Source organism: Cherax quadricarinatus, chromosome 97 (genome assembly GCF_038502225.1).
Source record: "Cherax quadricarinatus isolate ZL_2023a chromosome 97, ASM3850222v1, whole genome shotgun sequence".
In the NCBI taxonomy this organism is placed as follows: domain Eukaryota; kingdom Metazoa; phylum Arthropoda; class Malacostraca; order Decapoda; family Parastacidae; genus Cherax; species Cherax quadricarinatus.
The window spans coordinates 102790-115000 of NC_091388.1; the positions used below are offsets into that span (position 1 = coordinate 102790).

At 42.2% G+C, this 12211-nt stretch overlaps 1 protein-coding gene across 2 annotated transcripts in view; it reads left to right on the plus strand.

Moving 5' to 3' along the window:
* Positions 1-8158: 8158 nt before the first annotated feature.
* LOC128704980 (uncharacterized) overlaps positions 8159-12211 on the plus strand; it is a 55430-nt gene continuing 51377 nt past the window's right edge. The window contains exon 1 of one of the 2 annotated variants that reach the window (XM_053800191.2): positions 8159-8258. The gene's annotated coding sequence lies outside the window, so the exon portion shown is untranslated. Of the gene's footprint in view, positions 8396-12211 lie in introns of both variants that reach the window. The other variant, XM_053800192.2, reaches the window with a different exon arrangement.

The window sequence follows — 12211 nt, forward strand, 5'->3', positions numbered from 1 at the left end:
ACAGTTGCAACATGTGTGTCTACCTGGAGTCTACCTGGAGTCTACCTGGAGTCTACCTGGAGTCTACCTGGAGTCTACCTGGAGTCTACCTGGAATCTACCTGGAGTCTACCTGGCGTCTATCTGGAGGGTATTCCGGGGATCAACGCCCCCGCTGCCTGCCGGTGGATCAGGGCCTGATCACCCAGGCTGTTACTACTGGCCGCACGCAGTCCAACATACGAAGCACAGCAAGGCTGATCTTTTACCGACTTTTAGTATCTATCCAGCTCTCTTGAAGGCAGCCAGGGGTCTATTAGTAATTCCCATTATGCATGGGGGAAGGCTGTTGAACAGTCTTGGGCCCCGGACACTTACTGTGTTTTCTTTAAGTGTACCAATCGCCCCTTACTTTTAATTAGGGGCGTTTTGCACCGCCTGCCCAGTCTTTTGCTTTTTTAGGGAGTGATTTCTGTGTGCAGATTCGGGACCATTCTTTCTAGAATTTTCCAAGTGTAGATTATGATTTCGCCTGCGTTCCAGTGAGTACAAGTCAAGTGCTTCCAAGTGTTCCCAGTAATTAAGTGTTTGACAGAACTTATACATCCAGTAAAGGTTCTCTGTACACTCTCTAGATCTGCAATTTCACCTGCTTTGAATGGGAATGTTAATGTACAGCAGTATTCCAGCCTAGAGAACAAGTGATTTAAAAAGGATCATTTACTCGGCATCTATTTGTTTTGAACGTTCTCGTTATCCATCCTATCATTTTCTTCTCAGTTGTGATCGTAGCACTATTGTGATCCTTGAAAGTGAGATCCTCAGACATTACCACTCCCAGGTCCCTCACATTACTTTTCCGCTCTATTGTATGATTAGAGTATGTAGCATACTCACTTCTGATTATTATCTCCTCCAGTTTTCCATAACGGAGTAGGTGGATTTTGTCTTCATTGACCATCTTACTGTTTTCCATTACCCACTGGAAAACTTGGTTTATATCTTATTGGAGGTTAACCGCGTCCTCAATGGATAACACGTTGCTATGGATTATATCTCTGTCCATATCTGATATGAGAATGAGGAACAGGATAGGGACGAGTACTGTGCCTTGTGGAACAGAGCTCTTCACTATAGCAGCTTCCGATTTAACTCTGCTTACACCATGATCGCATTTGTCAAAGGCTTTTGCAAAGTATGTTTGTCTTCCAGTGCATTTAAGACAATATCATAGTGATCCAGTAGTTGTGAGAGGCGGGAGCGACCTACTCTGAACCCATGTTGCCCTGGATCGTGCAGTTTTTGGGAATCTAAGTGGCTTGCAATCTGCTTCTTAGTACTCTTTCAAAGATTTTTATGATGTGAGACGTTAGATCTATTGGTCTATAGTTCTTAGCTAATGATATGGGTATATCCGTTGTTTTTAGTGACTGGAATTTCACTTATGTCTAAGCTTCTTCTCCATAGTATACTCTGGGCACTCGAAAGGGGTTTCTTGCAGTTCTTAATGAACACAGAGTTCCACGAGTCAAGTGGAGTTAGGGTAATATCAGAAATTTGGCATATATTGACGGAGTTTTGAGGCTCATTCATGAAAAAAAATCATTTGGATCGTCGATCTTTAGACTGATTAGTGGCTCGCTAAACACAGAGTCGTATTGAAATTGAAGTATCTCACCTTCAGTTTCACTAATCGGGTTTAGCTCCTCCTGTCTCTCCTGGATCTTATATGAATCCTTTATCTTAAGTTCGATACTTTCTACTTTCCTGGTTAGCGCTTCCTTCCGTGCATCAGATAATCTAGCGTTCTTGAGGAGCTCAGTGATTCTTCGTCATCTTCTGTAGAGGGAGCGTCTTTCTCTCTCCAGCTTGCTTCTCTACTTCTTTCTTAGGGTAATATGCCTTGAACATACTTCAGCTGCCAGGAAGTTGATCTTTTCAAGGCAATGGTTTGGATTCATGTTATTTAAGATATCTTCCCAACATGTTTTATTTAAGACATGGTTCACCTGGTCCCAGTTGATGTTCTTGTTGCATTTTTCTGATCAGGACTCCTGTGCATGCAAGTCTGAACTTCGATTAGACTGTGATCGGAATTACTTGCTTATGATATTATGTTTCTTACCAGGTCCTCATTATTTGTGAAGATAAGGTCAAGTGTGTTTTCCAGTGTTGTTGGCTCCGCTATCTGCTGACTTAGTGTGTGTTTATCTAAGAGATTTAGTAGTTTATGTGTGTGTGACCTTTCGTCACAGCCACGCTAGCGGGAGATTCGTCTGTAAAAAGTCGCATTTGTGGACGCAGTGGTGCCTATGCTAACATTCATATGATGTAGAAATATACCTTGTTGGATGAATCTTATAGTGGCTATCTGGCCCAGTGGCTAACGCGTCGGTCTGGAGTTTTGAGATTGTCTGACCGCGGGTTCGAGCCCCACACGTGGTATGGTTTGTGACCTTTCATCTGCGCTACCTCCAGGGATTGTTTCTGCTATAACATTATTTGCTACAGCCTTAGGCTGAAATCACCAGCAGTAGGATATTTGGGGATGCAGCTGGAAGGCTTTCCAGATAGGAATCAGTTTTCAGTAGCTGTTCCCCGAACTGTGGGGAGGTTGCATCTAATGGCTTACGTACGACCAATGATTGTTGACATGACGGTCTGGAGTTTTAAGACTCTCTGATCACGGGTTCTAACCCCACCAGTGGTATGGATTGTTGACATGTGAAAGCACTAAACCCTAAAGAATAAAAAAAGCTTACTATGAATATAAGGCTTAATTAAGTTCAATTCGAAGAGAAGCGCAGCTTCAGTTACTTAGATTACGCTACTCAAGGCATACTTTACCAGGATTGAACTTGGATCCTTAGGTTGTAAGCCCAGTTTCCCTAATCCGCTTATAAATATTAATTAATATTGATTATAATGTACATGTATCGGCTCTGTTATAAGTTAAATGTTAACAAATGTAATTAAGACATTCAATCATAGACTCGGTTGGTAGCGCACTCATCTCACACATTGAGGTACTTACCTGGAGTTTACCTGGAGAGAGTTCCGGGGGTCATCGCCCCCGCGTCCCGGTCTGTGACCAGGCCTCCTGGTGGATCAGAGCCTGATCACCCAGGCTGTTACTGCTGGCTGCACGCAATCCAACGTACGAGCCACAGCCCGGCTGGTCAGGTACAGACTTTAGGTGCTTGTCCAGTGCCTGCTTGAACACAGCCAGGGGTCTATTGGTAATCCCCCTTATGCATGCTGGGAGGAAGTTGAACAGTCTCGGGCCCCTGACACTTATTGTATTGTCTTTTAACGTGCTAGTGACACCCCTGCTTTTCATTGGGAGGATGTTGCATCGTCTGCCAAGTCTTTTGCTTTCGTTGTGAGTGATTTTCGTGTGCAAGTTCGGTACTAGTCCCCCTAGGATTTTCCAGGTGTATATAATCATGTATCTCTCCCTCCTGCGTTCCAGGGAGTACAGGTTCAGGAACTTCAAGCGCTCCCAGTAATTGAGGTGTTTTATCTCCGTTATGCGCGCCGCGAAGGTTCTCTCTACATTTTCTAGGTCAGCAATTTCACCTGCCTTGAAAGGTGCTGTTAGTGTGCAGCAATATTCCAGCCTAGATAGAACAAGCGACCTGAAGAGTGTCATCATGGGCTTGGCATCCCTAGTTTTGAAGGTTCTCATTATCCATCCTGTCATTTTTCTAGCAGATGCGATTGATACAATGTTATGGTCCTTGAAGGTGAGATCCTCCGACATGATCACTCCCAGGTCTTTGACGTTGGTGTTTCGCTCTATTTTGTGGAAGGAATTTGTTTTGTACTCTGATGAAGTTTTAATTCCCTCATGTTTACCATATCGGAATAATTGAAATTTCTCATCGTTGAACTTCATATTGTTTTCTGCAGCCCACTGAAAGATTTGGTTGATGTCCGCCTGGAGCCTTGCAGTGTCTGCAATGGAAGACACTGTCATGTAGATTCGGGTGCCATCTGCAAAGGAAGACACGGTGCTGTGGCTGACATCCTTGTCTATGTCAGATATGAGGATGAGAAACAAGATGGGAGCGAGTACTGTGCCTTGTGGAACAGAGCTTTTCACCGTAGCCGCCTCGGACTTTACTCTGTTGATTACTACTCTTTGTGTTCTGTTAGTGAGGAAATTATAGATCCATCTACCAACTTTTCCTGTTATTCCTTTAGCACGCATTTTGTGCGCTATTACACCATGGTCACACTTGTCGAAGGCTTTTGCAAAGTCTGTATATATTACATCTGCATTCTTTTTGTCTTCTAGTGCATCTAGGACCTTGTCGTAGTGATCCAGTAGCTGAGACAGACAGGAGCGACCTGCTCTAAACCCATGTTGCCCTGAGTTGTGTAATTGATGGGTATCTAGATGGGTAGCGATCTTGCTTCTTAGGACCTTTCAAAGATTTTTTTGATATGGGATGTTAGTGCTATCGGTCTGTAGTTCTTTGCTATTGCTTTACTGCCACCTTTGTGGAGTGGGGCTATGTCTGTTGTTTTTAGTAACTGTGGGACGACCCCCGTGTCCATGCTCCCTCTCCATAGGATGGCAAAAGCTCGTGATAGGGGTTTCTTGCAGTTCTTGATGAACACAGAGTTCCATGAGTCTGGCCCTGGGGCAGAGTGCATGGGCATGTCATTTATCGCCTGTTCGAAGTCATTTGGCGTCAGGATAACATCGGATAGGCTTGTGTTAACCAAATTCCGTGGTTCTCTCATAAAAAATTCATTTTGATCTTCGACTCTCAGTCTGGTTAGCGGCTTGCTAAAAACTGAGTCATATTGGGATTTGAGTAGCTCACTCATTTCCTTGCTGTCATCTATGTAGGACCCATCTTGTTTAAGTAGGGGTCCAATACGGGATGTTGTTCTCGACTTTGATTTGGCATAAGAAAAGAAATACTTTGGGTTTCTTTGGATTTCATTTATGGCTCTTAGTTCTTCCTGTGATTCCTGACTCCTATAAGATTCCTTTAGCTTAAGTTCGATGTTGCTATTTCTCTGACCAGTGACTCCTTACGCATTTCAGATATATTGGCCTCTTTTAGCCGCTCTGTTATTCTTTTCCTTCGCCTGAAAAGGGAGCGCCTGTCTCTTTCTATTTTACATCTACTCCTCCTTTTTCTTAAAGGAATAAGCCTTGAGCATACATCGAGTGCCACCGAGTTAATCTGTTCTAGGCATAAGTTGGGGTCTGTGTTGCTTAGTATATCTTCCCAGCTTATATCGGTTAGGACTTGATTTACTTGGTCCCACTTTATGTTTGTTATTGAAGTTGAATTTGGTGAATGCTCCCTCGTGACTAATCTCATTTTGTCGGTCTGGGGCTCCACGCATACATGTCTGAACCTCAATTATGTTGTGATCTGAGTATATTGTTTTTGATATGGTGACATTTCGTATCAGATCATCATTGTTAGTGAAGACGAGGTCTAGTGTATTCTCCAGTCTAGTAGGCTCTATTATTTGCTGGTTTAAGTTGAATTTTGTGCAGAGATTTAAAAGCTCGTGTGTGAGTGTGAGTTTTCATCAGAGCTGCCTCCTGGTGTTATTACTGCAACAATATTATTTGCTATATTCCTCCATTTTAGGTGCCTTAAGTTGAAATCCCCCAGGAGCAAGATGTTGGGTGCAGGAGCTGGCAGATTTTCCAGACAGTGGTCAATTTTTGACAGCTGTTCCTGGAATTGCTGGGACGTTGCATCCGGAGGCTTGTAGACTACCACAATGACTAGGTTTTGGTTCTCGACCTTTACTGCTAAAACTTCCACTACATTATTTGAGGCATTAAGCAGTTCTGTGCAAACAAGTGACTCTGCAATGTACAGGCCAACCCCCCCCCCCTTTTGCCTGTTCACTCTGTCACATCTGTATAGGTTGTAACCTGGGATCCATATTTCGTTGTCCAAGTGATCCTTTATGTGGGTCTCAGTGAAAGCCACGAACATTGCCTTTGCCTCTGCAAGCAGTCCACGGATGAAAGGTATTTTGTTGTTCGTTGCTGGCTTTAGACCCTGTATATTTGCAAAGAAGAATGTCATCAGACTTGGTTCGGTATGGATGCAAACGTTAAGGAGTGTTTCCTTAAGACATCTGCTGTCCCTCTTCACCTAGCAGTAAAATGGGTACCTGGGTGTTAATGGACCGGTGTGGGTGGCATCCTGGGGACAAAATTAACGTAGGTTGCGGGAAATGCTCTGCATAACAAGTGGCTTTCTATATAATAGTATGTCACTGACGTTAGCTATGGCCTGTATAAGTTATATCATGTACTTGTAGAATTAAAGATTATTATTATTATTATTATTATTATTATTATTATTATTATTATTATTATTATTATTATTATTACTTGTAAAAATAAAGATTATTATTATTATTAAGTCTCAATATTTCTGTAATAATCAAAGAGGTTTGAGACAGGTTCGGGAGTTTAAAAATACAATAACAGGTTCGGGAGTTTAAAAATACAATAACAGGTTCGGGAGTTTAAAAATACAATAACAGGTTCGGGAGTTTAAAAATACAATAACAGGTTCGGGAGTTTAAAAATACAATAACAGGTTCGGGAGTTTAAAAATACAATAACAGGTTCGGGAGTTTTAAAATACAATAACAGGTTCGAAAGTTTTAAAATACAATAACAGGTTCGAAAGTTTTAAAATACAATAACAGGTTCGGGAGTTTAAAAATACAATAACAGGTTCGGGAGTTTAAAAATACAATAACAGGTTCGGGAGTTTAAAAATACAATAACAGGTTCGGGAGTTTAAAAATACAATAACAGGTTCGGGAGTTTAAAAATACAATAACAGGTTCGGGAGTTTAAAAATACAATAACAGGTTCGGGAGTTTTAAAATACAATAACAGGTTCGAAAGTTTTAAAATACAATAACAGGTTCGAAAGTTTTAAAATACAATAACAGGTTCGAAAGTTTTAAAATACAATAACAGGTTCGAAAGTTTTAAAATACAATAACAGGTTCGAAAGTTTTAAAATACAATAACAGGTTCGGAAGTTTTAAAATACAATAACAGGTTCGAAAGTTTTAAAATACAATAACAGGTTCGGAAGTTTTAAAATACAATAACAGGTTCGAAAGTTTTAAAATACAATAACAGGTTCGAAAGTTTTAAAATACAATAACAGGTTCGAAAGTTTTAAAATACAATAACAGGTTCGAAAGTTTTAAAATACAATAACAGGTTCGAAAGTTTTAAAATACAATAACAGGTTCGGGAGTTTTAAAATACAATAACAGGTTCGAAAGTTTTAAAATACAATAACAGGTTCGGGAGTTTTAAAATACAATAACAGGTTCGGGAGTTTTAAAATACAATAACAGGTTCGAGAGTTTTAAAATGCAATAACAGGTTCGGGAGTTTTAAAATACAATAACAGGTTCGAGAGTTTTAAAATGCAATAACAGGTTCGGGAGTTTTAAAATGCAATAACAGGTTCGGGAGTTTTAAAATACAATAACAGGTTCGAGAGTTTTAAAATGCAATAACAGGTTCGGGAGTTTTAAAATGCAATAACAGGTTCGAGAGTTTTAAAATGCAATAACAGGTTCGGGAGTTTTAAAATACAATAACAGGTTCGAGAGTTTTAAAATACAATAACAGGTTCGAGAGTTTTAAAATACAACAACAGGTTCGGGAGTTTTAAAATACAATAACAGGTTCGAGAGTTTTAAAATACAACAACAGGTTCGGGAGTTTTAAAATACAATAACAGGTTCGGGAGTTTTAAAATACAATAACAGGTTCGGGAGTTTTAAAATACAATAACTAATTCACTTTACTGGGGTAACCTAAAGTAATATATCTTATAAGTTTACGTAGGACTGTAGTAGAAATATAAACCCGTGAAATATACCAGAATAAACACTTAATAATCAACGAGAACAAACGGTGGACGTTATTAAGATATTTCAACATCTCCTGTATATCACCTCCTCTTCCGTTCCTTAAAACGCTTGGAAAATATTCGCTAGTATCAAGGTGGGGAAGATAGTGCCAATCTTTGAGCCGCTTTCAGCTTGATTACAGGTGATCCAGCAGCAGGAACTTCGTCCTTAAGACATCGGTGTGGATGTTGCATTGTTGCAACAGATAGCCGTGACGCTACGCTGAGTCACCAACCTCCAGCGGTACATGTATAAGCAGAAGCCGCTGTCAGCAGGACACAGTCGAGGCTCTGCTGGGAGATCCTACACACACAATCTAGCTGCTGAATACCACCTGTAAGTGTCCTCCTGCCTCACCTCCATAGTGTTAACCTGTTTTATCCCTGTGGCGAGTGTTATCCTGTGATGTGGCCTGGTCTCAGACCGGGCCGCGGGGGCGTTGGCCCCCGAAAATGTCTCCAGGTAAACTCCAGGTATGTGGCGAGTGTTATCCCGTGATGTGGCGAGTGTTATCCCGTGATGTGGCGAGTGCTATCCCGTGATGTGGTGAATATTATCCTGTGATGCGGCGAGTGTTATCCTGTGATGTGGAGAAATCGTAATAACACGATTGCAAACAAACCATACCACAGGTGGGTTAGAACCCGCGATCTGAAAAACTTAGAACTCCAGACCGACGCGTTAGCCACTGGACCAGCTGGCTACAATATTGTGGCTAGCTGGTCCAGTGGCTAAAGCGTCCGTCTGGAGTTCTAAGACTCTCAGATCGCGGGTTCTAACCCACCCGTGGCATGGTTTATCCTGTCTTGAGCATCCACCTTCGGTCTGTGTTGACAATCTCAACGTTGGAGACACTGGTGATGACGCTAAAATACTTCGATTTTGGTATATCATTCCATTAGGCTTTTCCATCCCGCTTATTTCTGTATCTCAAACTTTTTGAAAAAAAAAAAAGATATCAGTCTGATTTTCAGTGAATTTATCATTTGGAGTAACTAGTGTAGACTCGGTACACTGTCTGTGGATAGATTTTATGGAGGCACGAAGCCTAGTACGTACTGTGTTTAGAACACACACACACACACACACACACACACACACAGGTATGATAAAGCTCACGGTTCAGGGAGAGTGACCTAGTAGCGATCAGTGAAGAGGCGGGGCCAGGAGCTCGGACTCGACCCCCGCAACCTCAACTAGGTGAGTACACACACACACACACACACACCAGGAGCTATGAATCGACCCTTGCAACCACAACTAGGTGAGTACACACACACACACACACACACACACACACCAGGAGCTATGAATCGACCCTTGCAACCACAACTAGGTGAGTACACACACACACACACACACACACACACACACACACACACCAGGAGCTATGAATCGACCCTTGCAACCACAACTAGGTGAGTACACACACACACACACACACACACACACACACACACACACACACACACACACACACACACACACACACACACACAGAAAAGCACACACACACACACACACACACACACACACATACACACACCAGGAGCTATGAATCGACCCTTGCAACCACAACTAGGTGAGTACACACACACACACACACACACACACACACACACACACACACACACACACACACACACCAGGAGCTATGAATCGACCCTTGCAACCACAACTAGGTGAGTACACACACACACACACACACACACACACACACACACACACACACACACTGTACACCGTGTACGTTGGACCTATATTGGAGTATGCAGCACCAGTTTGGAACCCACACCTAGCCAAGCACGTAGGAAACTAGAAAAAGTGCAGAAGTTTGCAACAAGACTAGTCCCGGAGCTAAGGGGTATGTCCTACCAGGAGACGATACATTACAGTGCAATGTACCCACGTACAGTGAAAGCCAGAGTACAATATGTACTGTATTGTGTCTTACATGTGTATACAGTTGAAAAAACAGTGAATAAGACTTGATATGCAGGTAGTGTACGTGGGGTGGGTGAGGGATGCTGTGGTGGGGTGGTAAGGGGTCAGGGTCCGTAGTGGAGGCTTGTGGTGGAGGGGGTGAGGGTTGTTGTTGATGGGGTGGGAGGGGGTGAGAGGGGTGATGGGGGAAGGGGTGAGAGGGTGGAGGAAGGTTGTGAAGGGAATATTTAATGGTGGCTGGAGGTAAGACTGCGTGCCTGCACTGTACTCAACCTAGCGCAGTGTACTCTCCTTACCGCATTGTACTCAGCTTAGCGCAGTGTACTCAACTTACATCAGTGTGCTCACCTTAGCGCATTGTACTCAACTTAGCACGCTGTACTCAACGTAGCGCAGTGTACTAACCTTAGCACAGTGTACTCAGCGTAGTGTAGTGTGCGAATTAGCACGTTATTCCTAGTGCTTGTCTAATTAGTGCTTCGTGACTTCATTAGTCAAGTTAGATCGTCACTTGTATCATTGTTAGTGTCTTAGTACCTGGTACCTTTCTTTGTCGTGTGTGTTAGTCCCTGGTACCTTTCTTTGTCGTGTGTGTTAGTCCCTGGTACCTTTCTTTGTCGAGTGTTAGTCCCTGGTACCTTTCTTTGTTGTGTTAGCCCCTAGTACCTTTCTTTGTTTTGTTAGTCCCTGGTATCTTTCTTTGTTGTATTAGTCCCAGGTACCTTCCTTTGTAATGTGTGTCCCTGGCACCTTTCTTTGTAGTGTGTGTGTGTCCCTGTCTTTATCGTGTGTGTTAGTCCCTGGTAACTTTCTTTGTGTTAGTCCCTGGTACCTTTCTTTGTCGTGTGTGTTAGTCCCTGGTACCTTTCTTTGTCGTGTGTGTTAGTCCCTGGTACCTTTCTTTGTCGAGTGTTAGTCCCTGGTACCTTTCTTTGTTGTGTTAGCCCCTAGTACCTTTCTTTGTTTTGTTAGTCCCTGGTATCTTTCTTTGTTGTATTAGTCCCAGGTACCTTCCTTTGTAATGTGTGTCCCTGGCACCTTTCTTTGTAGTGTGTGTGTGTCCCTGTCTTTATCGTGTGTGTTAGTCCCTGGTAACTTTCTTTGTGTTAGTCCCTGGTACCTTTCTTTGTGTTAGCCCCTGGTACCTTTGGTGTGTTAGTCCTTGGTACCTTTCTTAGTTGTGTTAGTCCCTGGTACCTTTGTTGTGTTAGTCCCTGGTACCTTTGTTGTGTTAGTCCCTGGTACCTTTGTTGTGTTAGTCCCTGGTACTTTTGTTGTGTTAGTCCCTGGTACCTTTGTTGTGTTAGTCCCTGGTACCTTTGTTGTGTTAGTCCCTGGTACCTTTGTTGTGTTAGTCCCTGGTACCTTTGTTGTGTTAGTCAGTGGTACCTTTGTTTGTTGTGTTAGTCAGTGGTACCTTTGTTAGTATATGTAGGTCATGCACACGGTTAAGCAGTCAAGTATAATCCGAGGACAGGGAGAGTAGTAGCTCCAACTTCTTGGATCAAGAACTGTTCATCACTACCAAAGTTAAAAGTTGAAAAATTCAATATATTTGCGTTCAGTGACCCAAAGTGAACGAAGCTAAGTGGAACTGTGGGAGTGTTTTCTGGTCTTGCAATAGTTTGGTACAAGTGGCTTAAAGTGAAGCCACTTGCACAGTGACAAACTTGGACGAACTTAAGATGTGCGTACTTACTAAGCTGCTCTCTGCTCGTTCACTTCATATCTGTCAGTGATACACTCAGTTTGCTATCATTCACTGAGTTCACTCATTCAACATTGCACTCACGTTGCAAAGGGCGACCCATGAAAGCTGGGGTATCTAAATGCATGCAATCATGCGCTGGAACGGCAGTTCAGCGCATGTATAATATATATATATATATATATATATATATATATATATATATATATATATATATATATATATATATATATATATATATATATATATATATATATATATGTATATTCTGTATGTTGTGCAATTCGTAGTGTTCCCAGGATCAGTCTACACAAATGCAATATTAATGTCATCGTCTACCCTTTTCCGGTGAGGAAATGACGACACCGATGCTAGTTCTATGGCATTCTTTTTGCTTGGTATAAACTAGCATCCTAGGGTAGAGAATAGGCTGGTCCTGGAGTAACTAGTGTAGACTCGGTACATTGTTCGGGGAGAGATTTAATGGAGGCACGAAGCCTAGTACTGTGTTAACGAACACACACACACACACACACACACACACACACACACACACACACACACACACACACACACACACACACACACACACACACACACAAACATACACACACACATACACACACATATATACACT